This window comes from Chinchilla lanigera, unplaced genomic scaffold (genome assembly GCF_000276665.1).
Source record: "Chinchilla lanigera isolate Chin_1 unplaced genomic scaffold, ChiLan1.0 scaffold00039, whole genome shotgun sequence".
In the NCBI taxonomy this organism is placed as follows: Eukaryota; Metazoa; Chordata; class Mammalia; order Rodentia; family Chinchillidae; genus Chinchilla; species Chinchilla lanigera.
The window spans coordinates 15,337,878-15,365,430 of NW_004955440.1; the positions used below are offsets into that span (position 1 = coordinate 15,337,878).

At 40.2% G+C, this 27,553-nt stretch overlaps 1 protein-coding gene and 1 long non-coding RNA gene across 4 annotated transcripts in view; one reads left to right on the forward strand and one right to left on the reverse strand.

Moving 5' to 3' along the window:
• Mmadhc (methylmalonic aciduria (cobalamin deficiency) cblD type, with homocystinuria) overlaps positions 1 to 262 on the reverse strand; it is a 20,263-nt gene extending 20,001 nt beyond the window's left edge. Inside the window, exon 1 of one of the 3 annotated variants that reach the window (XM_005390803.2) lies at positions 173 to 262. The gene's annotated coding sequence lies outside the window, so the exon portion shown is untranslated. Of the gene's footprint in view, positions 1 to 66 lie in introns of all 3 variants that reach the window. The other 2 variants (XM_005390804.2, XM_013517503.1) reach the window with 2 other exon arrangements.
• Positions 262 to 4,830, forward strand: LOC102026676. The gene is made up of 2 exons (XR_262022.1): positions 262 to 343; positions 4,424 to 4,830. It is a non-coding gene; the product is annotated as an uncharacterized LOC102026676 (long non-coding RNA).
• Positions 4,831 to 27,553: the final 22,723 nt, after the last annotated feature.

The following is a 27,553-nucleotide window of genomic DNA, read 5'->3' on the forward strand; positions in this document are numbered from 1 at the left end:
CCCCCACGCGGCGTCCCTCCCCCTCGCCCCCGCCCGCCCGTGCGCGCCGAGGACGCTCGGGAGAACCTGAAGATTTAGCCAGGGGCTGCGTGGGAAAAGAGGCAATACCGAGAGCTGCGGCCCGGCGACGGGCGAGCGCGGAGGGGCTACCGCGGGCGGAAAGCATCCGTACCGAGCCGCAGAGCCGCCCTCGGATGTCCCGCAGGCCGACGCTTCCGCCGTCAAAATGGCGGCGCTCTGCGCGGAGGGAGTTGCGTCTGCGTCGGCCGAGTAGACCGAAGAAGTCGCTTCCGAGCGCATCGAGGCGGGGGATCGTCGAGATAGTGATGCGCACGCTTGTCACGTAGGCCAGGGTGGCCCAAAGGCGGGGCGGGGCTGAGCGACAGGGGGCGGTGCTTTAGCTGGGCGGGGCGGGCTGGAGTTTTACTTGGTGGACTGGTTGGTCTGTTTGATACACCGCCTTCCCTCCTCGCAGCCTTTCTTACTCCCTTCGCGATACAGTATTTGGGGCTATCTTTATTATTTATATTTCCTGCGCCGTTGCTTTTGAGGGGAGGGCGCTTACCCTTTACTCTGTGTCCGCGGCTGTACTACCGTGCCAGGTGTCACCATAGGCTCAGTAAATATAGATCAGACAACTCATAAAACAGCGAGACATTGTAATTTAGCTAATGTGTTTTTAAAGATAGTAGCTAAAGTGCGCACTGCATTCAGATTTCCTAAGTTTTTATTTTTTTAAATTTTTTTTTGTTTTTTTTTTCCCGGTACCGGGAAACTTCAGTTTTCGCCACTGTGAAGTCACTTTTTTCCTTTGGAAGGATGTCACTATGTACTGCCCAAATTGTAGGAGAAGATGTTCTTTGAGGGGAGAGAATCTTCATCACTTACTTGGAGTTCTGCATTGGGGATTTGTCTGTTTCCCGTTTGTTTATGTATTCAATCATTTATATTAGTACGGACTTGTGGCCTTTTATTTTAAAATTTGAGTTATAATCCAGTACTACTTTAATTTGTTGTTCAAGTTGTGCCGGTTTTGGTCATGGGATTTATTTCCATTGGCACCTCTGCCTTTTTGATTTTTTTTTTGTTTGTTTGTTTGTTTTCTAGTATCAGGAATCGAACTCCCGATGTTGCGCTTGCCAGGCAGGCGCTGTGCCGCTGAGCTAAATCCCCAGCCCAACATCTGCCTTTTTGAAACACCTTCATAAATGGTTATGATTTCCTTGATCATTTCCTGAGTTTCTGGCATTATAAGATGCTTCAAGATCATTTTATGTGTTCTCTGCTGCAGCCCTGAAAATGTTACGGAGTTTCCAAGAAACTGTGTAGACCAGGAGGGATTACAGGACGACTTTATTCACGCGCGAGCCAGCTACTGAAAATGCTTAAAACCAGGCAGGCCCGGAACCCAGGAGAGGTCCCCTGTTATACATTTTGTGATGTCCAGTTAAGTAGAGATACAGATGTGAACAAAGGCAGTTAGGCATCCTAGTAGCCTGTCATATCCTTGAAAAGAAAACAGGTCGCGTGCATCTCCGAATGTTAGGGTGCTGTGCAGCTTGTTTATAACCCCATTTGCTAGTTATATTGCTGATGGTACCCAGTATGACCCTCTAAAGGAGGAAATTCCCGGGAGAGAGCTGCTTCATGTGTCTCCCTTATCAGTAGAAAAGCACAGAACTGCGGTGAAAAAGAACAGGTCCGCATTCCTGAGGGAGGAGTTGCCGGAGGACTTGATTGCCTGGAGCTGGGAAGATTTTACACTGGCACAGCGTGGCTTCATTTTTGTTTCTCTCCAAGTTCTACTTTAAAGTTAACCAATTTCCCAAGGAGCCATGGGTCCTTTTAATGGAAAATGGCTGGAAATCAAGACTTGTGCATTTGGAGTATTAGTCCCTGTAGGCCTACTTAATCACAGAGCAAAGAGCTATATTTGTGCACACTAACCTGAGTAAACATATTTATTTATAAATATTTATGTATGCACCCATGGGCATCTTTGTCAGCTAAATAGGAGTTCACGCTGATGTCTCCAGCCCCAACCTAGCACTACAGGATCATGCCAGCGTCACTGCTTGTATGTAAGCGTCCACTCCTGTGTGAGAAGTTCGGCTTCCACCGCCTGCCATCTACTTACTCGACTTTCCGATTCCAGTTCGAATGTATCGTGGGCTCAGAATTGTTAATCCATACTCGGTGCGCACGTATAGTGTGTTCAGAATTGTGATGAAGTATGCCTGTGGGAAGATTTACTACCTGCAGTGCAGTGCTATGAGTAGTTATTTTTGTTAGGTTTTCGATGCAGAAGAGGAAACACACAAAAGGGAAAAGGAGGCCTTTCCTCCTCACACGGAGCTCCTCTGAGGTAGACAAAGGAGGCTGGGGTTTATGAGGACGCTGGCTAGAGGCGGAGCTTGAGGGACGCTGAGTGACAGGTTAGGAGCAGACTGGGGCTTCCCTGGAGCCCGCAGGAAGGGTAAGAGGAGGTTCTATTCAGGGCTGAGGGGAGAAGAAGCGAGGGGGAATGGTCATTTGGAAGAGAGGTTGTTATTTTGGGGCTTCAGCCCATGTCAGAGCACCACCATAATGACTCAACAATTCATACTGGGGCAGGAACCTATCAATTTTATCTTTAATACAGTCTAAAAAAAACCCCAAAACTTGTTCATCTATTAAATCCTCTTACCTCCTCAAACACCTAGTAATCGCTGATTTGTTTACCATCTCTGTAGTTTTGGCATTTCTAGTGATCTAGAAATGAAATCAGAATATGTAGATTTTCAGAGTGATTTTCCTTTAGCATTTTCATTTTATGTGATGACTCATTTCTTCTTTTTTTTTTTTTTAAACTCTGAATAATGTTCTAATACACAGATGTTTCATTCTTTGTTTATACCTTCACCAGTAAAGAGCACTGTTCTAGACAGATGAGTTAGATGGAAGTATTATAGGCAGTCAGACAGGGCCAGGCTCTTGAAGGAGCCCATGCAGAAGACAAGATACCTTGCAACTATGAGGGAGACAGTCACCTCCACTGAGGGCTAGGCTTCAAGGCAAAAGAGAAAACATTCACCCACGTATTTTCTAAGGATAAACATTAGGAATTGATATTCAAAATAGGTATAGATCACCTTGAGGAAGCAGAAAGAACCAATGACCCAACTCCCTACAGGAAAAGCCCCTGTTCTGCGTTCACGCCCGCTTGCTATGTGCCTCGCTTCCCCATTTGATCCTGGTTTAATCCATCTTACCTGAGCAGCTCTGCTCGTAATTCTATTGGTAGGCCACAGTTTTGTCCCACCTCATGTCCACGATTTCCCATTTCCCCCACCTTAGACCCACATCACTGAGGTTTTGCTCTATAAAAATCCCTAGAAAAGGCAGGGTCCTTGGAAACCCACTCAGGACACCTTCTGTCTCTCTCTTGGACAGAAGCTTTCTTTCCCCCAATAAATATATTCTGCTCTTCATCTCTGTTATTCCTGAAATTCATTTTTTGATTTTAGAGGACACAACTTGTACCGGACATCTAGCAGTTTGGAAGTTTCTTGCCTCTGTATCAGCACTTTGGTTTCTTTTAGTTTTTGATGGTTGTGAATAAATCTTCTTTAAAGATTTGTGGGCAGGTTTTTCTGTGGATATGATTCCAAATCAGTTGGGTAATATTTTGCAATACAATTACTGGTAAAAGTATTTTTAAAAGCTATTTAAAAATAGTTCTGGTAGACAATTTGAGCATTTCCCCCATGGTATGTATATAGTTAGTTTAGCAAACATCCTCTGTGTTCGTAACGTAGAGAGTAAACCTGGTTCCACTGCTGTCCAATTACTTCAGTAAGTGATGTCCAAATTATTGGCTTTACAAATCACTAGCCATGTGACAACCCCTGGCTGTTCAAATCAATGAACGTTGAATCCTAGAAAAAGAATGTCTTAGGATGTCTGAGCTAAGGATGTCCAAGGAAGTAAATCCTATTACTTTAGGTTCTTTTACTTTCCTTGGGAAATATCATGTGATGTCTCAAAAACCCCCCCTTTCAGGAAATTGTCCTCGCCCAAAGCCCTCATACTGTATGTGTATTTTCTCTTTCCTGTGAGAGAGAACTGGGGAGGAAAACCAAAAATTTCTCACTTCAATTTACGTTTTTAATTGTTGTTTTTTTACTGTGGGAAATTAGTAGCTCAAGAAATGGGCCAGTGACTGAAGTCTTCAGACTGAGATTTGAAGTTGAAGAAACACCGCATGTTTTCTCAGAGAAAACGCCTACACGTGTTCAGCCTGTGGCCCGAGGGCTGTACATGCCGGTTTTCTCTGCGCCATGGAAAGAGGCACTGTTTTGGGTGGAATATAAAATATATAGCATGGTAAATGTATGCAAGCAACAAAACTTTCGTTTTCAAAATATTCTTTACTTTAACACAGGTATCTGCAACCCATCGACGACAGGTTGACAAGCTTGGAGCTAAATATAAGAAACACAAGGAAGAGGCAGAAGTTTTCTATGTTAGAACCTCTGGTCTCTGGTCACACTCTGGATGCCAAGTCCCTGAGGAATAAAAAGCACCAAAAAGCTCCCAGGAAGGCAGCGATTTGAGGCCTTTAACACTAGCACCCGGAAATTAAATGAGATTGGGAGACGGAATTCCAGATTACCCTTCCAGTGTTTCCAAGTTACCCTCTGAAGACTCTTCCGTCTCTATTTGTGCTCTTCTGGGAAGCAGAATAGTTGTGTAGGGATGGACTGACGCTACATGAGTTGAATCGGTCTTAAATGTGGTGTTACTATTTCTAGTTGGGTCTTATTGGACAAGTTATTTAATTTTATGCTCTAGTTTTGTCTTTTTTTTTCACTTCTAAAATGAGCACAGTTTTGTGAAGACTAAATGAGTTAACACATATCCCACACTTACATGGTAACACACACACACACACACACACACACGTGTATACATATATATACAGTTAGCAGTGGGGTGGACCACAAAGGGCTTCAAAGAAGGAACCACTTAGCTGAGCATTGTATTTGTTTGTAGCTCCTATTTTTTATGTGCCTCATAATTCTGTTTCCTGTTTGTCTTGTTATATAGCAAGATTTCTGTTGCATGATGAGGGTAGGCCTTTTGAGATCAGGAAGCACGTGTTATTCATCTTTGCTATGATGGAAAATCGTCTACCACAGACAATGACTGAACTGTGCTCTGAAAGATATATAGGTATTTGTCTAAATGCCAAGAAGAAATGGAGCGAGTTGAGGACATTCCAGGTAACAGAAACATAAGTAGAGGTAAAAAGTCCAAGCACTGGGCATAGTTTACAAGATGCACAACTAGTCTGAGGAGTTGAACTGGAGGGAGAGGGGACCAGATCGTCACCGGCCTACTGTGTAACACTAACAAGATGTCATGTTGGAAGCGATGAGAAGCCAGTGGGCAGAGTCGTGGTGTTATCAGATTTTTGTCTTGGAAATGTTCTTCGGCCCCGATGCAGGGAATAGGTTAGAAGGGTGTGGAACTGCAGTGGGATCAACCAGCTAAGAGTCTATTGCTGTGTTCATAAAGAAGAAAGCAAGGACCGGAGCTGTAGCAGGGGGAAGGCAAGGAGTCCACACAGCATAGTAAGATGGGATGGTTGCAGATGAGGATGAGGGGACCAGTTGATGGTGACATCTGTATTTTTGGCTCAAGGTACTTGGTGAATGGAGTTGCTTTTACTGAGACTGAGAGTCAGTGATATAATATTCGCTATGTGCCAGACACTTGGATACGTATCTGCCCTTTACCTATTATATTCTGCATAAAAATAGAGGAAACGGAACTATTATCCTTCTCTTGTTATAAATGAAGAAATTAAAGCCCAAAGAGGTAAAGCATATTGCTGACTCTTCCAAGGCAGGATTTAAGCTCAGGTCTATTTGGTTTAAAATAGTGTTCCTTTCCCCATAGCATACTGCCTCCCAGGAGGAGGATTTGAAGGGGAAAGATAAGGAGGTTGCTGCGGGACATTTCCAGATGCCTGAAGGACAGTCATGTAGAGTTATCCAGTGGTCTAAAGAAGACCTACTTCTCAGGAAACTGGATTATGTGGGAGATGGAGATTTGAGGGTCCTTAAAGGAGTCCATGACCTTGAAGGTCTTAAAATACTCCATCTCCATGAAGATCAGAGGCCACTAGTGCAGGATGTAAAAAGAAAAGGTAAAACTTAGAATTCTAAGAAATATTAAAGGGGTAGCAGAAGAAGAAATTCTAGTGACAAATCAGAAAAGTCTCACCAGAGCCTAAAGGAAACAAGGTGGGGGGAGGCAAAGAGAGAAATATTCTAGATATCAAGAGATAATTGCCTAGTATTATTAGATGGGGCTCAAAGGTCTTATGTAGAACCAGAAAGAGTCTGTCGTACTTGACTGATAAAGTTTGCTGAAGGAGTTACCCTGGAGTTGTGGGGGATGAAAGTTCAGCTGCTTTGGTATTCAAAAGATGAAGCATAAACTTCTTGAGGACGGATTTTGTCTGCTTGTTCACCATTCCTGAGACTTCACTGTACTCCTGCCCCAAGGAGGTTATCAGTAAATATGTCCTGAAAGCTGAACAGACGCAGAGGTGGTGGCAACTACCATTAACAGCAGCTGTTCCTCGCTGTTCAGTTTCTGGACTCCATGTCTACCTCGCATTGTCCTCTCAGCAGCTCTACTGGGAGAAGCTTGTAGGTTCTGCGTTTCACAGATAAAGAAACTGAGCAAGACTCGGATATAAGTAAACTGTTTATGCTGTAGAGCTACTTATAGTGTTGGATATGAGATTCAAAGGCAGATTCGTAGAGCTGCAAAATCTCTATTCCTTCTATGACAACAAAACCAAGAAAAAGAGGGAGGTGTCTGTCTCCCAACTGTTTTCCATTTCCTCTTATCTCCTTGCTCCCTTCCTTTCATTCGATCTTGTTTTGTGCTTACTCTTCAGAGGCAAAGCAGAGCCTACAGAGAGCTATAAAGGTTGATCAAAGTCCTAGATTATGAGATTATTCAGAGGCTAATGTGTAATCCTTAGAGTTTTCTTTCTGTCTCACGCTCACAGCTGCTTGCATTAATGCCTTCTGATAAACATATGGCCTCCTTTTTGTTCTGGAGAACACTGATTCTCAACAACAAAGGGCGCATACTTAGAGCAAACGAGGGAATATGCAATCATCACTAAATGCTCAGCCTGTAAAGATGATTATATTGAAGCCAGCCCTTTCTATACAGAAAATGGTATTATAAAACCCAAAGAGACAAGAGAGAATCTTTTCTGCTCAACTAAGCATGCTAAAGCGTATTAGAAATTTGGAGACAATATTCTGTGTTATTTTAAGAAAAGATTTCATACAGCTGTTACTTGTTTGAATAGAATAGCATGTAAAGGATGGATAATAATGTGTATAAAAAAGAATATAGGTAAAAGTATCTGAACAATTTTGTTCTTTTGGTTACAGAAGTCTGTAGTTTTTTAATTTTAATTTTTGCAGTACTTGGGAATAAACCCAGGACCTTCACACTGAAGTACATCCCCAACTTTTGTGTTTTAAATTTAAATCTTGCTTTGATTTGTTGTATTATCGAGGTTAGGTTCAAACTTGTGATCCTTCTGCTTCAGACTTCACAAGTGCTGGGATTACAGGTGTGTACCATCACTCCCAGCAGAGCTCAGCTATTGACTGTACATTCTTTAAGCTGCCTGCATAGATGCTCCAATTTGATATATTAAATACTTGCTATATTAAGTTCACCAATACTCCAGTTGGACATATTAGATTTTGATATATTAAAACTGGCATAGCCGGGTGTGGTGGGGCATGCCCATAATCCCAGAACTGGGAAGGCTGAGGCAGGAGGATCGCCATGGGTTTGAGGTCAGCCTGGGCTATATAGTGAGTTCAAGATGAGCCTGAATTACAGAGAGAGGCCCTGTCTAAAAAAAAAAAAAAAAGAAAGGAAAGAAGGTGAAGAAGACTGGCACATGCTCTGAAGATCTCTAGAAAACCTGCTGCTGTCCTGGCAGCCTCTTGCATGTTTGAGGGGCTCGTGACTGGTGGCAGCACACGGGCCTTAGCGATGTTCGTGTGAGCACTGTGCATGTGGGATGCAGTGGTTTAAAGCATTTTGGCTTTTAGTTTGCATATAATTCATGCAGTCTCGAACTAGGCTTTAATTTTGATACTAGATATTAAGAGTAAGTACAAATTACATGGGGAAAATGACATCTATTTTAGTATATAGGCAATACAAATATACATAAATATAAAAATGAGCCCCAGTGAATTGTTTAACAGGTTTCCGGTACCTGTTAGCCAGTATCCTCTTCATCCGGATCATCGATATTACTGCTGTTGTCACCACGGAGCTTCTCTGAGCTCCATTCTTACTGGGAGGGGCTAATGCCGCGCTCTGCTCTCCTGTACATGTGTAGCGCTTCTAAGAGATGATATCGCTTCTTCCTGTTTGGTGTTACGAAATGGTTTGGGGTAGAGAGGAGCAGGAACGGATTTAGAGAGGATGTCCATGAGGTTGTTAATGTGCTTTGCTCCTACTTCTTGCCGTGTCTGAGGATATCCTTTAGGACTTCAAGTGTGTTGCAGAATGAGAACAGTAGATTCTGTCTAACCACTGAGCAAAAGTGTTTTTTTTTTTTTTTTTTTTCTGGTACCAGGAATCGAACTCACGACCTTGCACTTGCCAGGCAGATGCTGTGCCGCTGAGCTAAATCCCCAGCCCCAAGTATTTTATCAGTCACATTTTTGTAAACTTTGAAGATTCAGTTTGTGGTTGCCTCACTACATAAAGGAGTAGCAATGCTTAGGTTTAAAACAGAAGTGAGAAACACCGACTCCTTGACCCCCATCCCCAACTGCTGTCCCAGAATCTACATCTCAACCAGAGCCCTAGGGCCTCCTGTACACAGTGCGGTGTGAGAAGACCTGCTACAGACCTGTGGACGGGGGTGACGAGGGCGTGGTAAAGGGCGTGGCAGCAGTTGGGATAGCAATATATATTGCCCCAGATATGTGTGGATCACAGTCTATGACAGTGAAGGTTTAGGAATCTGCATTTAAGCTCCGCAGGGAATTGTGAGGAGCACTGCAATTTGAACACCAAAGGTTAAAGATAAGAACTGTTAAAGAGAGGTGCAGTATCCGCTGTGAACACTAGGTGTCACTGCTCTACAAGGTAGCAGTGACCCTGCTGGTTCCTTAACACGAGAATTAATAAAAGAACATTTTCCAAATTTGATGTGTACAGATCTAGGGAAAATTAATTCTGAGTTAATCAGATTGGAATCATCTTGACTTTTATTAAAGATCTCCAGAAAATATAAATGGGTTACAAAGAGTAGTGGTTAGAGATTTAAATGTTTGGGATATATGTGAATAAGCCTGCGTCAGAAGAATAATGTCTTACTGTTCTTGCGGGAAAAAATGAATAGTTTTATGGCTTAGAACCCGACCTGGTTTCCAGAGTTTGAAGGTATATGTCAGGTCAGAGGATAGCTTTTCATTTTCCTAGACTTAGGTCGCAATGTTACTTTCATACTGGATCTCCAAGATATTTCATGTTCGTCTGAAGCTCGGGGACTGCGCCTTTCACAGTGTTCACATAAACTTTTCCGTTACTTCGAGATACTGCACCTACTGGGCGGCTTGGATTTAAGTTCTGGCTTTGCCGTGCAGCTCTGTGTGGGTCATGGAGACTTCTCAGAATGGGCTGTCCTGAGGAGAGTACAGATGGTGTAATAAATGTTATTATGGCTTGATTCTGAAATGTCCCCTTAAGTGTCATACGTTGGGAGCTGGGGCCTGCCTGGGAGAGGCAAGTCGCTGGGAGTGTGGCCTGGAGCGGTGTGCTCTTACTCCTGGCTGCTCCTGCCTTGCTGTGCTTCCTGGGATAGGAGCAGCTTTCCTCCACCAGGCCCTTCTCCCGTGGTATTTCTGTTCTGGAGAAGACCAGCCATGGGCTGAACTCGCTGCAACTGTGAGCCGGTTATGCACCTCTCCTCCTTGAAGTGTGAGTGTCAGGTGTTTGGTCCTAGAGGTGGGAAAGTGACTAATACAGGAAATTGGTACTAGGAGTGGGGATGTTGCTATTACTAAACCTGACCGTAAGGTTTGCAAGTGTTTGGAGCTAGTTTGCAGCTAGCTAGAGAAGCCCTACAATGCTATAAGCCAAGTTGGATGAGTAATTCTGGTTGGAGCTCAGAAGAATGTAGATAAAAAAGGCAAACAAGCAACAAGCAGTTGGGAAATGAAGACAGTTGGAAACCAGATTAGAGCTAATATGTGTGTGATTTTGGCCAAGACTTTGTCTACATTTTGCCTATGTCCTAAGATTTCATGTGAGGCTGAATTTAAAGGTGGTGAACTAATTAATCTGGTGGAGGTAATTTCAAAGCAAATATTCAGGCTGTGGCCTGGATGCTAGTGTTAGCCAGGGCTACAGTGAAAATCACAAATGGAGCAGAGCCAAAACGTGGAGATTTTTACTAGTAGGCAGAAAAGAAGCATGCATAATTGGGTCCCAAAGACTTGGGATGCTGAAGGGTTTAGCAGTATTAAAAACAAAGCAAGTACTTGGAACAGAGACAAGAAGAAACTTGCCCCAGGGGCGTCTCAGCAATCAGTGAGACCATACCCATCTCAGGTTCAGGGGCACAAAACTGCAAATTTTGTTTCAGCTGAGAAGAGTTCCTGGGATGCCTGCTCATTCAGGGCTGTCTGAGGAAGGGTATCCCTGAACTTAGTCATGCAGACACTCAGACACCAATATAGCTATGGTTCAAGGGGACCTGCTAATGCCCTGGCTGTCAGCTGACCATGGAACCATGCAGGTGGTACTTTCTGGGAATCTCTGGTCTTTACTTTGAGCGTCACTTCCTGGCTCCTATGCAGATCCCTCAGCCTGCTGGCACAGGTCCTTCATCCTGCTGGCATAGGCTTTCTAGCTTCCACCACTGACCTTTGGGCCTTCCCAGCGGAGAGCTGTGAAACAGACCTGCCTTAGACATTGTTGTGGGCTCTAGGCCTCCAGCTGGACTCGTAGGGGGCATTATTATGGGCTGTAGGTTTTCAGCCGAACTCATGAAGAATTGTCATGGGATCCAGGCCCTCAGCTGGATTCTTTAGGCCTATAGTGTGTGGACAGGTTTCCTGCACTCTTACACTGAACTCTGTGGGTGACCATTATAAAATAATCTTATAAGTTGTGTCCTGTATTAAATTATTCCCCTTGCAAATCCCTAGTGACAACAACCATTGTGTATAAACACCACATTTTCTTTATCCATTTCATCTATTAGTTGACATATGAGCTGCCTCTGAGATTCAGCAATTATAAATTGTGCTGCTGTACACATGGGTATGCATGTAGCACTGTAATATGATGTCCTTACTCTCTTCAATCTCCTATGCCAGTTGTACTGTACTGTACCAGCTTTTAAAATAACTGCAAAAGTAAAAAGTTTATTTACAGCATTTTTGTGTTTGGTTTTTTATTGTTTATGTTGCATTTTTGCATCAAAGGTGTATGAGACTCACTTTGTCAGACTTATGAATGAATCTGACTTACAATTGTTCTTTTAGAATTGAGCTTGTTCATAAGTTGGGGACTGACTTTATCATGCAAAGCACCATTTTCATCCATGGAAATGACTCACATTGTGCCAGGGGCAGTTATTTTTCCCAAGTAGGTCTTTTCATCCCCTCCAAATTGAGTTTCTGATAAAGTATAGCACATTCATTCGAAATGGATAATAAATACTTCTGAAATATAACTGCTGTTATGTTCTAGGTCTAAATGTTTCTCAAAAGTCTCCTATGTTTGGGCTGGGGATTTAGCTCAGCGGCATGGTGCCTGCTTGGCAAGCGCAAGGTCATGAGTTTGATTCCCCGTACCGGAGAAAAAACAAAAAACCAACCAAACAAAAATCTCCTATGTTCATTGGCGAAGCCTGGTCAGAATAGGCGGGTCACTGGGAATGTGACCGCAAAGCGGCTTCCACCACACCGCTTCTGCCTTACAGCCAGCAGACCATCTTGACTGAACCTCCAACCAGGAGCCTGATTAAACTTTTTCTCTTTTAAATTGTGAGTGCTGGGTATTTTGTACAAGTGACTGGAAAGCTAACTAATACATCTATGTACCAGACATTGCACGGCAGTCTGACAAATCTTGCCCCAACACAAACTAAAAACCCTGGCCCACATGCCCCATTCTACACATCAGCTCTTTTGATTGCTTCCATCTTCTATGCATAGCGTGAAAAGTCTGACTTGAAGGTGAGACTACAGGTCTAAAAATGCTTTCAGTGAACTCTTTTATCTGAAAGTTTACATCGTCAAACATTTTCATACTTCTGTAGAAATGGCTCAAACATGTCTTTAAAATTGATTAGACAGAAGTAAGATCACCTGTTACCCTTTGGGACTATTTTTATTTTTGTTATATTGTTATTTTCTTGCTTTTTATTCATTAACATTTTTTCTCTGCCTCGTTCTGTGGTTGTGGGAATAGGAGGGAAAAGTCGACTTTCCAAAATGATGCTACTCTCACGTCACTCAAATATTGGTGTTACAATTTGTGCAGGTCTGGTGTATTTCTGGTACAGTCTTCTCTTTTCAATTAGATTTAATGGAGCAAGTAATGCTGTTAAAATACATAGACTTTACAAGAAGAAAATCCACACCCTAATAGTGGAAGAAAGTAGGGCAAAGGAGTTTGTGGGAGTTTAACGTGTGGCAAATGGAAAGAGCATAGGGTACAGTTTGCAATTTCAGAGTACTTAAAAATAACACTGAGAGTTTAGTGATGATAAAATATGCACATAATTAAACTATCATGGGTATGTCTCGAAGTACGGTGAAAAATCACACTAGGATCATACTAGAGTATAGGAGGTAGTGAATGGTTAGGTCAGAAAATTCTTGGAGGAGCACTGAAAAAAAATTTGACCTTGAGGGTTTAGCTGACTGTGGCCAGTAGGTGTCCATATGTGAGTTTCAAACTTGTCGTGGTCGTGTTGAATTAGTGGGGGAAGGCTGCGGACGAGGTTTTGTTTCCTGCTGTTAACAGAGTCTTTCAATTTATGGTAGGATGTTGTTTCAGCTGTGATCTTATGAATCCTCAATAGAGACAGGAATCATTGCAGACTCGTGTCTGGAGATTTTCTTCTCTTCTCATCCATTCTGGGACTGGTTACTTCACTCTTCTGCACAGGATTTAAGTAGTCTTCTAAGCGCCCACACTTGATGCCCATGTCCAAATTCAGATCCAGAGGCGAGGAAGTGATTTCATTGGCACCGGGGCCTTTAGAAGGAGCCAGAAGAGCAGGGGGTCATTTGAGCCAAACACGAGGGTGAGGATGTATCTCTGGACTGTGTGCTCCTGCTGCTGAGAACATTTGCTAATCTGCTGACAGATGCAGTGGGAATATCCCCTGGACACACCGCAGGCCTAGCACCTGGTCATTTGAGCAGAGTGGGCATGTGGTCAGCCCACAGGGTTTTCAGTGACTGTGTTGCTATTGGTATAAAGTTCCTACTTTCTATATGATTTGACCATATTTGGTGGAAGCAGTGATATATTTTTATTAATTGCTTAGAGGAGCTACTGGCTTTAAAAAATTTTACACCATGGGGCTAGGGATTTAGCTCAGCAGCACAGTGCCTGCCTGGCAAGCGCAAGGTCATGAGTTCGATTCCTGGTACTGGAAAAACAAAACAAAACAAAAATAAAAAATTTACACCAGGTAGAGTTTTTCCTGTTTTAATTTTTATTGATATTCCCAAGTTCTCAGGAAATTACATGCATATCAGAACTTGTTTCTCCTGTTGGTTTGGGAATTCTCTGCACTAGCCTCTCTCCCACACGGGGGAAGCAGAACGATTTAGTTAGAGTTTGCAGGTGACATTTACCAAGCCTATATCTCTTAACAGTAATCCTGGATGCAAGTGAACTTCCATGCTGCAATTTGTATTCTTTTCGCCCGCTTTCCATACTGGTATTTATCTTTAGTTATCTTCTAAAATTACCACCCACAGCTAAACTGAATATACTTATTCTCACTTGAATCTTTCTCCCTTTGTGATCAGCGGCCAGTGCACCCTTCCTTTTCCCTTTACTTACATGATTGTGGCTGCGTTTTGAAACTTAGCTCCGACTCTTTGTGAAGCCATCTCTGAATAACTCCTTGAATCTACTACTGTCAGAAACTCATGTACAGGTGTCTCTCAGTATTCTGAGAGGATTGGTTTCAGGACCCTGTGGTTACAACAATCTGCAGATGCTCAAGACTCATATAGATTGGTGTAAAATTTTCATATAATCTAGACATCTGCCTGTCTACTTTCAATCACCTGTAGATCACTCACCACACCTAATACAATGTGTTGTAATATAATACGATGTAAATAGTTGTTACACTATATATTACAGTGAATAATGAATGACAGAAAAAATGTACATGTTACAGGCAGACACCATTTTGAGGGGACTATTTCCCATTCACAGTTGAATTTATAGAAGTGGAGCCCATGATCGGAGATAGCCAAATGTAATATTGCTCACTTTAGCTCATCATTATAATCCAGTCTTATTGATTTACATGTGTGCCTATACGTGTATGGCTAACTAGCTTGATTTTTTTGAGGGCAAGAACTATATACCCCAGTGACGTCAAACAATTAGGTGTATATTCCATTTGCATTCTCAAGATAGCCATCTTTTGTAAATCTTTGTGATCCCAGAACCTTGAGTATATAGTAGGTGTTGAATAAATGTCCGTGGGAGAAGCTGGGAAATTGATTTAAACTACTCTGCTGGAGTCCTATATCTTTCATCATATTAGATTATGACTGTAGAACTTAGTAGTCATCAGCATAAGAGGTAGTTCAAGACTTATCTTTTCCATGATGATTTCCCAAGACTGAACAATGACTTCTGATTCTGAGTTGTTAAAAGTGTTTTATAATATTTACATTACATAAGTGCCTTAGGATCATATCTGTAGGAAGGGGTTAATAATAGTGCCTACCTAATTAGTTTGTGATGATTAAATGACCACACTTAGATCTTTTCTTGGTATGTAATGATCAAATTAGTATTTATTAGAATTAATATTGGTGTGGCCATAACAGTGTCCATTATTTCCTGTGAGCAGAGCCTGTCACACTAACTCTGTTTTAAACTTTTCTTTTTCATGTCTGTGGCGTCTGTAATGATGTCCCTTTTTCTTTCACAGTATAGGTAATTTGTTTCTTCTCTTTTCCCCCCATCAGTCTAACTACATTAATCAACTTCATTATTTTTCTTGTAGCATTAGTTTTTGTTTCATTGATTTTCTACTATTTTTCCTGCTTCAAATATTATCCATATCTGCTCTTTTTCTTTCTACTTGCTTTGGGTTTAAATTACCATTCTTTTTGTATTTTCTTAAGGTAGAACAATAAAAATTTTTTGAGACCCCTGTGTTTTAAAATACCATCACTTGATATAATTTCCTCTTTAAATTTTCTTTATATGCATCCTTTATATATTGAGATGTGATTTTTCATTTTTATTTATTTATTTGAACCATTTATGATGGTTCAAATATTTTCTACTTTCTCTAGTCATTTTCTTTATCCATGAGTTAGTTAGAAGCGTGTTGTTTAATTTTCAAATATTTTGAGATTTCCCAGATTGCTTGTTAATTTTTAGTCTAACTCTTTTGTAGACAGAGGACAAACTTTGTATAATCTACTTCTAAATTTATTAACATTTTATGATACTGAATATGGTGAATGTTCAGTATGTTCTTGAAAAAGTTTGTTTATGTGCTGTTGTTGGCTTAATGTCTTATAAATATCCTTTAGGTCAAATTAGTTGATAGTGATGTTCAAGTTTTCTGTATTTTTCAGAACTTCTGACTCCCTATTCCATTAATTATTGTGAGAAAAATGCCAGTCTTTAAACACAGTAGTCCCCCTACTGCCAGTCCACAGGATTTACACTTAAAGATGCCCAGCAAATGCCTCAACCCTCAGGTGGTATGGAAGCTTATATAATTGTTTCCATTACATTTCTCTATATATTTACTATGTCTTGTATTCTTTAGTTGTTCAGGAAGGTCTAACTTTCCATTTGGTGTTATCTTAGCTCTGCCCAAGGAACTTCTTTGATACTGTTAAAGTGGAGTCCTCTGGGCAATGAATTCTCTCGGTTTTCCATCCAAAATTGTATGTTTGCTCTTCACATTTGAAAGAGAATTTCTGTTGCTGAGTAACTGTACACACATAATTTTTTCCTTCCATACATCTGACTTGCATATTTTATTACGTGGAGTCTGCTGCCATTCTTCTCTTTATTGATTTGTAATAAATGTATCATAATAGATCTTATTTTCCAGGATGATGTGAAGATTTTCTTTTTATCACTAGTTTTCAGCAGTTTGATTACTCAGTGCCTTGGAATGCAGTGTCCCTCTGAAGCTTCTAATTTCATGCCCTCTGTATTTGTTTGTTATTATATTTCATTCTGGATGTTGGGAAAATGAATTATTCCTTGCCTTCTATGAGGTCCAGGGATTTTTCTGACTAATCTTTTCCTGTTATTTCCACAGCTTGGGTCATTTCCTCACCTGTATGCATAGCACAGTACTCCATCAATTGTTTCAGGACATAGCTGTTTAGTTCTTTCTTTGTGTAGCTCTTCCTCTGTGATACTGGGCCCTGCAGATTTTACCTTTCTTGGTCTCCTTAAAGTTTAGACTCTGCCTTTTCAATTCAGAAAGACTGTACAGGGGCCAGAGATATAGCTCACTGGTGCAGTGCCTGCCTGGCAAGTGGGAAGTCATGAGTTTGATTCCCAGTACAAAAAAAAAAAAAAAAAAAAAAAAAAAAAAAAAAAAAAAAAAAAGGAAAGGAAAAAGGAAAGAAAGCAAGAAAGGAAGGAAGGAAGAAAGGAAGGAAGAATGAAAGACTGGATAACTCTGCGTCATTGTCTGGAAACTCTCTCTCAGGAATAAGCTGCTGAGTGTTGAGCTTCTGTCCACTGTTTTCTTTTGCTTAGAGATTATTGCCCTGCAATGCTGCTTTTGTAAAGTTTATCAATCACTGTTTCTTATATTTTGTTCAGTTTTCTAGTTGTTTATAATATGGGGTGGGTTGACACTACTAAACCTATCCTTTTGTATCTCATCTGAGCTTGAAACAGAAGTATGTATGGAGATACTGTTAGTGCTAATGGGGTATTCTTATTTCCTGATGCTTTATTTCAAAAAACCAAGAGAGCACCCTAGGTTTTATGATAGAAGCCAATACCTAATACATTACTAAGATCAATGATATATAGATATTCTGCTAATTCCTGGGTGAGGGTAAATAAAAACATCACAAAGACTTGCTGAATTAGAAAGCTATTTGTACTGTGCATCTTCTGTGATGGAATAATATGAGGAGATATGGTGATATTTTGCTGCAGAGGCTCTGCAAAATCTTCGGATTTTACAAAGTATTGCTCTTGCTATTTTAGATGCAGTACTTCCAATTCAGAGAAGTCATTATATTTCTCTTTGGCAGACAATTGGCAGGAGCGGACAGAGTAGAATTTATATGACAACTGCCTTAATGGATTGTGTAGTGCTGCAAGTAAATAGAAGGCAACTTTAATCTTCTGACTTCAAATTAGAAGATTATATTTTAAAATCCTTAATAAATACATTATTATCTTTCAGCTCATTTTTGTTTAAAAACAGCTTCTGCTAGAATTTTGCTTTGATATGTTACTTTAGCTTTGACACAAATCCCTGGAGATTCATTGCAGAATCTAAATCTTCCTTAAAGAGTTTGGCATTTTTATGAGCATAGTGATGCCATTCAGAAATGATATAAATACACACACACATGAATATATGTATAGAGCTTCAATTCTATAAAGCATTATAATTCCGATATTTTTTATTATCTTTAAGATTACTCAAATTTTCAAATAAAATTATACTTATCATTCTATATTTAAAATTTTTTTTCTAGATAATAGTATGTAAATTCATTGCTTTCTCAGAATAGGCTGTGGTTTTCCAATGTTAAATGAAATACAGTACAGGGAAGTTTTTCTCTTTTGTGATAGTTTAAACTATCTTTAATGTATTTTATTACCCAGTTAATTTCTTACTGTTAAATAAGTTTTACAAAATGTTTTACAGAAAATACCTCCAAATTAATAGGAAATTTTTCTTATAATGTTCAATTACAAATCTTAACCATGATTCTTAATAATTTTCTCTTTGACATGAATCTTTAAATACTAATTATAATGAATTTGCTTCTCTAAATCAAAGAAGCAGTTAAAGACAAATGATTCAATTACAGGTTTATTTAAAAATGAATGAATAAGGAAAGGCTCTGAGCTCCTTAAGATGCTATTGTTCCTTTTACAGAATGTCAGGGTGGTAATCAATCTTACTTTGATTAGGTTTGTACCTTGTCTTCTATTTCTATCAAATTTCTGGAGACTTTTCAATTGCTAGGGAAAAATTAGAAAGCTGTGGGGAACTGGGAGATAACAGTCAAGGATTTCAGAGGATTTGAGGCGGGAGAAGCAGAAATGAGTCAGCTGGCTACTGCACTCGGAATTCCACTGCGTGGTTTGTGCTTCTGCAGCCTTATCATGAGCCGGTCCTGGTGATTAAATGTTGGATTGTTGGCTTGCACGTAGGTAATGGTGAAGACATTCTGGCATGTTTAATAAAAAAATACTCAGAAGTAGAAAGAACAACGAGATTTTCAATGGCTTTTTTACTGATTTGCCTCTCTTTACTTCACTGGTCTCCAGGAAATGTCACTGGTTGTTGTAATTTGTAGCAACAGATGCATAATTGAGATGAGCTACACGGCCAATTTTGGATTCATGGAACAACTCTGCACATCATACCTAACAATTTGTTCTTTCAAATTATTTTTAAAGGTTATGTTTTTATATTTTCTAATCTTCTGTTAAGAGGATGCCATAAGTTGAACTGAAGAAGATAGTTCAAATTTTTAATATGTGTTTTCTTTTTACTCTGAAACTACTGAGGAAAATTTTACATAAAATTAAATTGAAGCATTTTCATTGTCTGACTGTCATCCATCATCAACTATATATGGTAAGTGATTTACCATAACATGTTTTATTTAAAACCCATTACATTCTCAACATTCTTCTCTAGGATTTAGAAATACAAAAGCAGTGTGGCCATTTGCAAAATCAATGAGGAGAGACATTTAAGTATAAAATCATTTTAGTATTGTGTTTTGACTTTCCTCTATGGAGGAAGATTTAACTGTTTTCAATTTCTTTCTCAGTCCCGCTTAATCCACTTCTTGTCTCAGCCGCCTCCCAAGACATCTAGGGTGGATGGCAATTTGATTAGTACAGTAATCAAGGTAATAGTTTATGAGTAATTATTCATGGTTGATCTAGGCACTGTACCACAATAATTATTTTTCTTTGAACAAACAGTATTTCGTTCTTCTTGAAGTTACTAAGTGTCTAGTTTTGTTTTTGCTCTTTGCTTTCTATGATTGTGTTACTACGTTCAACCAAACTCTCCCTTGGTTGTGAGAATCTTGAGACTTTTGAGCACATTAGGTATTTTATCAGCTGCTCCTGCTTGAAGAATATCTCTCTTGATACTTTGACCTGTTCTTATCTTGGATCAGTTCTTCTCTCCTCCTAATGCACAGTCCTGGGATCCTTTTTCATAGGCCTCCTTTTTCCTATGTCATCTCATTTTTTGAATTCTACACTTTTCTTCTTTTCAGCTTATTCTATAGCTTTAAAGGAACACGCTCTCTAGTACCTTTATGAGAAGGTTTACAGAAGAAGTAAAATTTTGGAATTTCTGTGCCTCTGGAAATGCTCTTATTCTACCTTCACTTAAAATCATGATTTTTATTGCATATAGAATTCTGGGTTGAAAGTAGTATTTCCTAACATTTTTGCAAGCATTCTTAAATTGTTTTTTGATTTCAGTGTTGGAATTACAAAGATCCCTGCCATTGTGATTATTAAAACTTTGTATTACAATTTTTTTCCTTTTCTCTGAACTCTTATTGGATTATCTGGTCCTTTTCTCCCATGTGCCCTAAAATTTCACAGTGATAGCATTTGGTGTCATCTTGATTTCTTTCATTATGTTTAGAACCTTCAACCTCGAAACTCAGATCCTTCAACTCCGGAGGAAGATGTTGGGCTCCTTCTTTGATGGTTGTCCTCTCTCTATCTTCACCTTGTTTTTGCTGAACTTCTACTGTTATTAAAATGCTTAAACCTTCTATTGTTTTCCTAAATTTATTATTTTGGTTTTACTTTCCATCTAATTGCCTTTTTGTCTTTTGACATTACTTTCTGTGTACTAATCAAAGTAAAGTTTCTTAATTTACTTTGCTTAAGACTTCTACATAAATATCTCTATACGCATGCACATTTAAATGATTATTAAAAAGAAATACAACTAATAGACATATGAATAATTTTTATCATTTAGATATTCAAAGAAATGAGAATAAATTTGAAATATCATTTATTATCATGGTAATTGCTTAAGATTTCAATGAATCATGAAGCCTAGCTCTGATAAGGGTGGAGGGGAATCAATTTACTCACATATACAGCTGATGATATTATAAATCAGTAGGAGACTTCTGGGGAGAGTAATTTTGTGATGTGTAACAAGTTTTAATCAATTTCACTTTTAGAAACATATTTAAATTATTGGTACAAGTGCACAACCATATACATGTGTAAAACCTACATTGAAATAGTATTTAAAATTCAAATACATTTGATATTATCTATTTAGCAATAAAATATATATTCTCTATAATCAGATATATGTATAAAATAATTAGATGTCATATTTATTAATGAGGAGAGATGTTCATGATATATTGCTAATGTAAAAGAGTTGGAATAACTATATAAGTTGTGTATAGGTATACAAACATTCATATTATATGCACACATACAATAGAGTCTAGAATAATATATACAAATATGTTAAGAATGGTGTCAGAATTATCAGTGAAGATGATTTTTGTCCTCTGTTTTTAGCTATATTTCATATTATTTTACAAAACACATAGATTGCTTGGAAAGAAATAACATTTGAGGGTGTTGAGACAAGGTCTAGCTATATAGTGCAGAGTGGCCTTGAACTCACTACGTAGCCCAGGCTGACCTTGAACCTGTGGCCGTCCTCCTGTCTCAGACTCCCAAGTGCTGAGATTACTGGTGTGTGCCACTGTGCCTGGGAGAAGTAACATTTTTAGAACATATCATTCTCAGTTCACAAACGCGAGCTCTCTCAAGGTAGGAGGCATCCGTTTTAAGCCACGCATTCTGCACACAGCAGAGAATGACACACAAGTACTCAGCAACGTGTGCAGAAGGACTTTATCCCATTTGCTTTTGTCCACGTTAGTGTTTTCTCCTACATCCAGTGACATGTCCTTGCTCTGATATTGGCATTTCCTTTTTTCCCTCATCTGTGTAAGTGCTAAGGGGTTGTGTGAATTTATTAAACTGTTTTAGGGAAGCTAGATGTTAACATTGATAAAATCTTATTTTAAATGATGTAGCAATGTGTGAGATTTATGAATAAGATTGTTCAAATGGCTTTCGACTTAAAATTGAAAAGCTGTCAACCTTGAGTTACAGTTGGGGGGCCACTTAAAGAAACTGCTGCTATCTCTTCCCTGGTGGTGGGTGAAGGGAACAAACAGCAACCATACTTTATAAGTCTATTTTCAGACAGAGAGTGGAGGCAGGAAAAAGGGTGTTTGCAGACTTTGAAAACTGTTCTGGACATTCTCCTGGGGAGTTCTGTCCCACAAGAATCACTAGAGGAATCTTTGGGAGCAGGATCTAAGAAACGGCTTTTTAAAAGTAGGTTTGTTATGTGTGTTTGAGGTACGCAACACAATTTATGAGGTATGTATAGAAAATAAAAACTACTTTATGAGTCTCTTGTTATTCCTGTGCAGGACCACGCTAACCTTCTTTGTATCATTCCAATTCTAGTATATGTGTTGCTGAAGTGAGCACTAAATCACTTTCATTTATTTTTCCTGCTGGTTGGAATACTTGGTACAGAGAAGAGGTGAAGAAAAGGAGAGGAAGTGTCCTTTCTCTGTGATATTTTCTTTGGCTCAGCACCTGGGCTTCTCTTTCATCAGTCTCAGGCTGCCCTGAAAACACTCACATGAAAAGCTACTTTGCCCGTGCATCAGTAAGGACGCAGCCAAAACAGTAAGTCATGTGAAGTCTCCCAGAAACCATTAAACAAATATAAGGGTGGGGATTTGAGAGGCTACAGTAGGGTTTTCAAGTGGGTAGTGGACCTGTGGACGGAAGGGCTGTCTGACAAGAAGGGCTACCTGCAGCTTTTGAAGACACCAAGGTACAGAAAGAGGGGGAAAACTCTAGATATTCCCTTCCTCCAGTTTTCTGATCCCAGTCTCCCTGCTAGGCAGAAAAGCCTGGGAGAGTCGGGATCGAAGGTCCAGAGTAGAGCAAGGCAAGGGCAAGGAAGAACATAGCCTGGCAAAGACAGGCATGTCAAATACATTTTGTGAAATTGAGATCATGCAGGCTAACTTACTAGGCCGCCTCCACCTCTGAGATGTTCCTATGCACATGCTCACTCACTACCATTTCAGTGTATATGTGTCCTTATTATACATTATATTATTATACATATTATATTACTATACATTATTATACATATTATATTATATACATATTATATTATTATACATAATATGCATTTCAGTGTATATGCTTGCTTATACGTATCGGGCTTGTGTTTTTGTTTTAGCCAGGAGAAAATAAGGAATGCTCTTTTCAAGACTGTGCAAAATGAGAACAAACACTGCTATTTGTATCTGGCACTTTCACATAATGCCAAAGCATCTGATCACTCCCATCAATCAGAAATGAAATTTTCCATTTATTGCTGATGTTCTGTACAGAAAATAGCTGGCTTGTCCACTGGACCTGTGGTTGTGTGTGTGTGTGTGTGTGTGTGTGTGTGTGTGTTACTGAGGATTGAACACAGGTGTTTTACCACTGAGCCACACCCCAAACGTTTTTATATTTTTTATTCACTTTGACCTGGATAAGGTTATCTCTGGGGTCATCCTTTTTGTTTCAGCTTTCTGAACCCAGGTGCCCTCTTCCGTGTGTCTCATATCTTCAGGCTGCTCATAATCATTCACCTTAAAGGAGTTTGGCTCGGGGGCTTTATCTCCCTGGGTAGCACCTCTAGCTTTTCAACATTTTGGTGTTTATGTCTCCCTTCCCTTTTATCAAATCACATGTGTTTTGTCATTCAGATGTCTACTTTCTTGCTGGGAGCAGCTGAAGCTGGAAAGTAATTATGAGTGGAGGATGAAGCCAGCCCAAGAATGCAGGAGCTCCTCGAAGATGTGGACAAGCCGTTGTAGCTTGTTAACTGATTGCTGGGTAGAAAGACTGAAATTAGTATCAACCTCTCAAGGACATAAATAAATGCTCTATCATTCTTGGGTAGTTGCTCTCCTCAGCTTAGGAGAGAGAGGATCTCCACCTGACCAGCTATTGTCTCTTATCTATCCTTTCCTCATTCCTGCCACCATTCGTCTCTGGGGTACACTGAGAGCCAAAGAGTCCCTACATTTGTCACCTGAACAGGGACCCCTGGTAAGGGAAAAGGGGGCAGCAGGAATGCTTCCCAAGTGCATACCAGAGGGTGTGGGGAATTTGTGAGAGCCAGTATTTGGTGGTGCAGTGCCTGGGCACTGGTGTGTCAGGTGTAAAGCGTGGGCATATGGCTCTGTAGGGCCAGAAAATATATGGGCTTCATAGAAGCCACAGAGAGAAAGGGGTGTTGGAGTGCCCGCAGTTAAAAATGGGGCAATTAGAGTCTGAAGAATCCTGGGATATATGTATGTAGAAGTGTTTGTTGCATGTTTGACTCTTATATTTACTTTTCTTTTCTGGATGATGGTTAGGAGGGGTTTTACAACCGTAAAGGATTTGGCACAGAACTTTAATTTAAAATCAAGTCATGAGCCTGAGCAGGACAGGGAGGACAGAGCGATGGCACTGCCCATAGAGCTTGAACCCTCTAGCCTCACCCCATTTAAGGAAAGGAGCAGTGAGGGACAAAAGAGACCTTTCCCCACCAGAAAGGTGTTTCCATGCATATTTTATTTTTCAACATGTCTACTCTGTTACTAAAGTTCAAGCTCCCAATGGGCCAAGACAAATAATCTGTCTTTGGATTTGTGCAGATACTAGCTCCTCATAAGTGCAAGGGGCTGCCTTCACTCAGGCTATTTATCCACAGTCTGGGGGAAAAGGAAAAAACAAGGCTGTCTGTTTCTGTTGTGGGGATGAGGAATATTTTGCCCAAAACTGCTCTGTTGCACCTGTAAAGGCAGCACAGCCATGATCTGTCCCTTCAACAAAACTTTCCAGTCTTTGCACAAAGTGTCAACGAGGATATCATTGGGAAAATGAGTGTAACTCTAAAACTGATGTAGAAGGCTGACCCGTCCCGGAAAACTCCCACTGGGGCCTGCTTTGGCCCCATCAGACAATGGGAGAGCAGACTGGGTGCAGGGACGGCCCTGTGCTTTGGTCCTAAGCAGACTCAGCTGGGATTTCCCAGCTGTCCGCATCTCCACGGTCCAGCCGCAGCTATCCATATGTACTACCACTCGGACGGTGAGCCTGGGGCTACATAGAAGGGTCATGACTGCAGTGTGCCTTGGCTCTTGCTGTGGCTTATGCCATGCGCATTTCTGGCACCAGATATTCATTTGGTGCAAATAGTGTCTGTGCTCAAAATCTGGGTAAAAACAAAATATCCAGTGACCAGAGCAGGAGCAATGGCAAGCATGCCCACTGCCTGCAGTCAATCGGCCAGGACAATGGCTACTTATTCCCGTTTCCTTCTGCCCATCAAACTGGACCGCAGAAAAGCATTTTGGACACCTCCACTGCACCTCCTACCTGACTAGCAGGTGGCCCTGGCGATAGAGATGGTAACCGCTGCACTGCTTGGGGAGGAGGAGTGTGGGTAACGGAGCCCATTGGAGTCAAACCCCTGCTAGCAGCTTGCCCAGCCTTGAGATGATAAAACGAAAGCTGCCACCAGATTCTGCAAAGAGATCTCCAGGTTTTGCCTGTTTTCACTGATTCAGGCTATGTAAAAAATTTAATTACTCAAAACCTTAATTAATCATCTCAGACTCGTATTGCTCATTCGGTCATTTTTCCCTTGCTAAAAATTGGAAAATTCACAAATAAGGAAAAGGGATCCAAGGGTTTTGGATCTTCTGACACCTATTGGTTTCAACATTTTAAACAAAATTGCCCCCAAATAAAATCGACTATTAAAGGGAAAATATTTAAAGGGCTTTTAGACTCAGGTATGGATGTTTCAGTTATCACCCAGCACCATTGGCTTAAAGCGCAGCCTCTGGATGTGGCCACTACAGACCCACAGGGTGAGGGCACAGTTTCTCATCCTAGCAAAAGTATTAGGTGTTAAGTTGCCAATCTGAAAGGCTGCAAGCTATAACAACTTCTTTATGTTTGGGTCAGCTTATCCAGCAAAGACAATGAGCTACTGTTTATTATTGGCACTTGCCAAGGAGTGTCCGTGTCTGAGTGGCTTTATTCTCCTAACATAATGGCCCTGACTAGTCGCTAAGGGGGAGAAGAGTCCCTCTCACATCAACCTGATCCTACAATTGGAGTCCATCTTATAGATAGATACCCATTGTATGTCTTGGTGGTTTTAGGGGTAATAAATCCAGCTAACCATACCACTATAAATGAACTTTTTCAAGTACATCCCAAGAGTCTCTATGTGTCTACTCCTGGACATCACACTGATCTTTTTAAGTGGGATCCTAAAAATGTCCTGATAACTGATTTCTTTGAAAGTTTATGGGAAGTGGAAATTATGACAGAGACAGTTAGTTTGTGCCAGGATTCAGAAATCATGAAAAGCAGCCACATGTCCTGATGCTTGCTGATGATATGGCCTACAGTCCGAAAAATCACAAATCAGCTACCACATTTAGTCACAAGAATATAGAACTAAATGTGTATGGAGATGACATAGAAGTGGATTACAGAAGCTATGAGGTGACCATGAAAAAATTTTTACACTTGGTATTAACTGGGAGAATTCCACCTAGGACTCCTAGGTCAAAACATCTTCTTTCTGATGATAGAAACAATATCCTTATTTATATGACAGGACATGGTAAAAATGGTTTCTTAAAATTTCAAGATTGTGAAGAAATTACTAACATAGAACTTGCAGTTCTGATCAACCTTAAATGATTTTCAGACTTTATTTAAAATTATTAATGAACTCTGCCCAGGTTTGGGGCTAGCTTCCCTGGTGTTACTGATTGTCATGATCCTTCAGATAAATTAATTCAATTTGTTTCCCTCATCTTTTATGGAGGTCAATCCCTGAGGATTACACTTCAATCATCTTTGGCAGATGGATGTCACTCACATTCCTGAATTTGGTTCTTTATGATGGGTCCAGTGTACACATTTCAGTGGACACTTCCTCAGGATTTATTTTTGCTTCTACCCACACCTGTGAAGGGGATAAACATATCATTTTTCGTAGCTTGGATGCATTTAGTGCCCTTGGTTGCCCATGGGCACTTAAGATCGACAGTGGCCTAGCATATTCTAGTGCTGCTTTCCAAAGGTTTTGTAAAATCTCTCATGTTTCCCTTACCAGGGGAATTCCTCCTAACTCTCTAGGTCAGGGAATTGTTGAATGTATTCACCATATACTCAAAATTCAATTACAAAAGCAAATGGGGGAATTTTTCCCTACAAAATTCACACCTCATAATAGACTTCATTTGGCAGTACATACTATTAACTTTTTTAATTCTACAAAAAATGGAAGTACAGTAGCAGAAAGACAATTCTACTGGGTAAAAGAAAAACATCTAAGAAGGGTCATTTGCAGAGATCTCCATACTGGACAATGGAAGGGACCCAATCTGCTACTTACCTGGGGTACAGCGTATGCTCATGGTTTTCCAGAGAGCACTGGGCAACCTATTTGGGTACCAGAGAATGCTGTCAGGCTGTCCCATGAACTCAGATTTGGATAAGAAGTTGGTTTTACTTTTCAAGGAGCCGGTGTGCAGTCCTGTGATAGTGATACCTCAGAAACTGCTCTACAGCTGATAGACAAGGGTGAGGCTAAACCCAACCTGCAGCCAACCAAAAAAATTGACCCAGAATGCCCAGAAAATAGTAATCAAACTTTGAATTAAAGATCTGAAAAGTGATAGAGTATATAAAGACAACTGAGCTGAAAGTTGCCAGTATTCTTAAGACAGAATAAAACACACAAAATAGATATATTCATTATTGATAAAGGGTTGTATTCCATTCAGATTTCTTGGAGAGATCTTTGTTAATTGACAAACAATAAAATCTGACTAATCTATTAACAATTATAAATTTCTAAAAATTA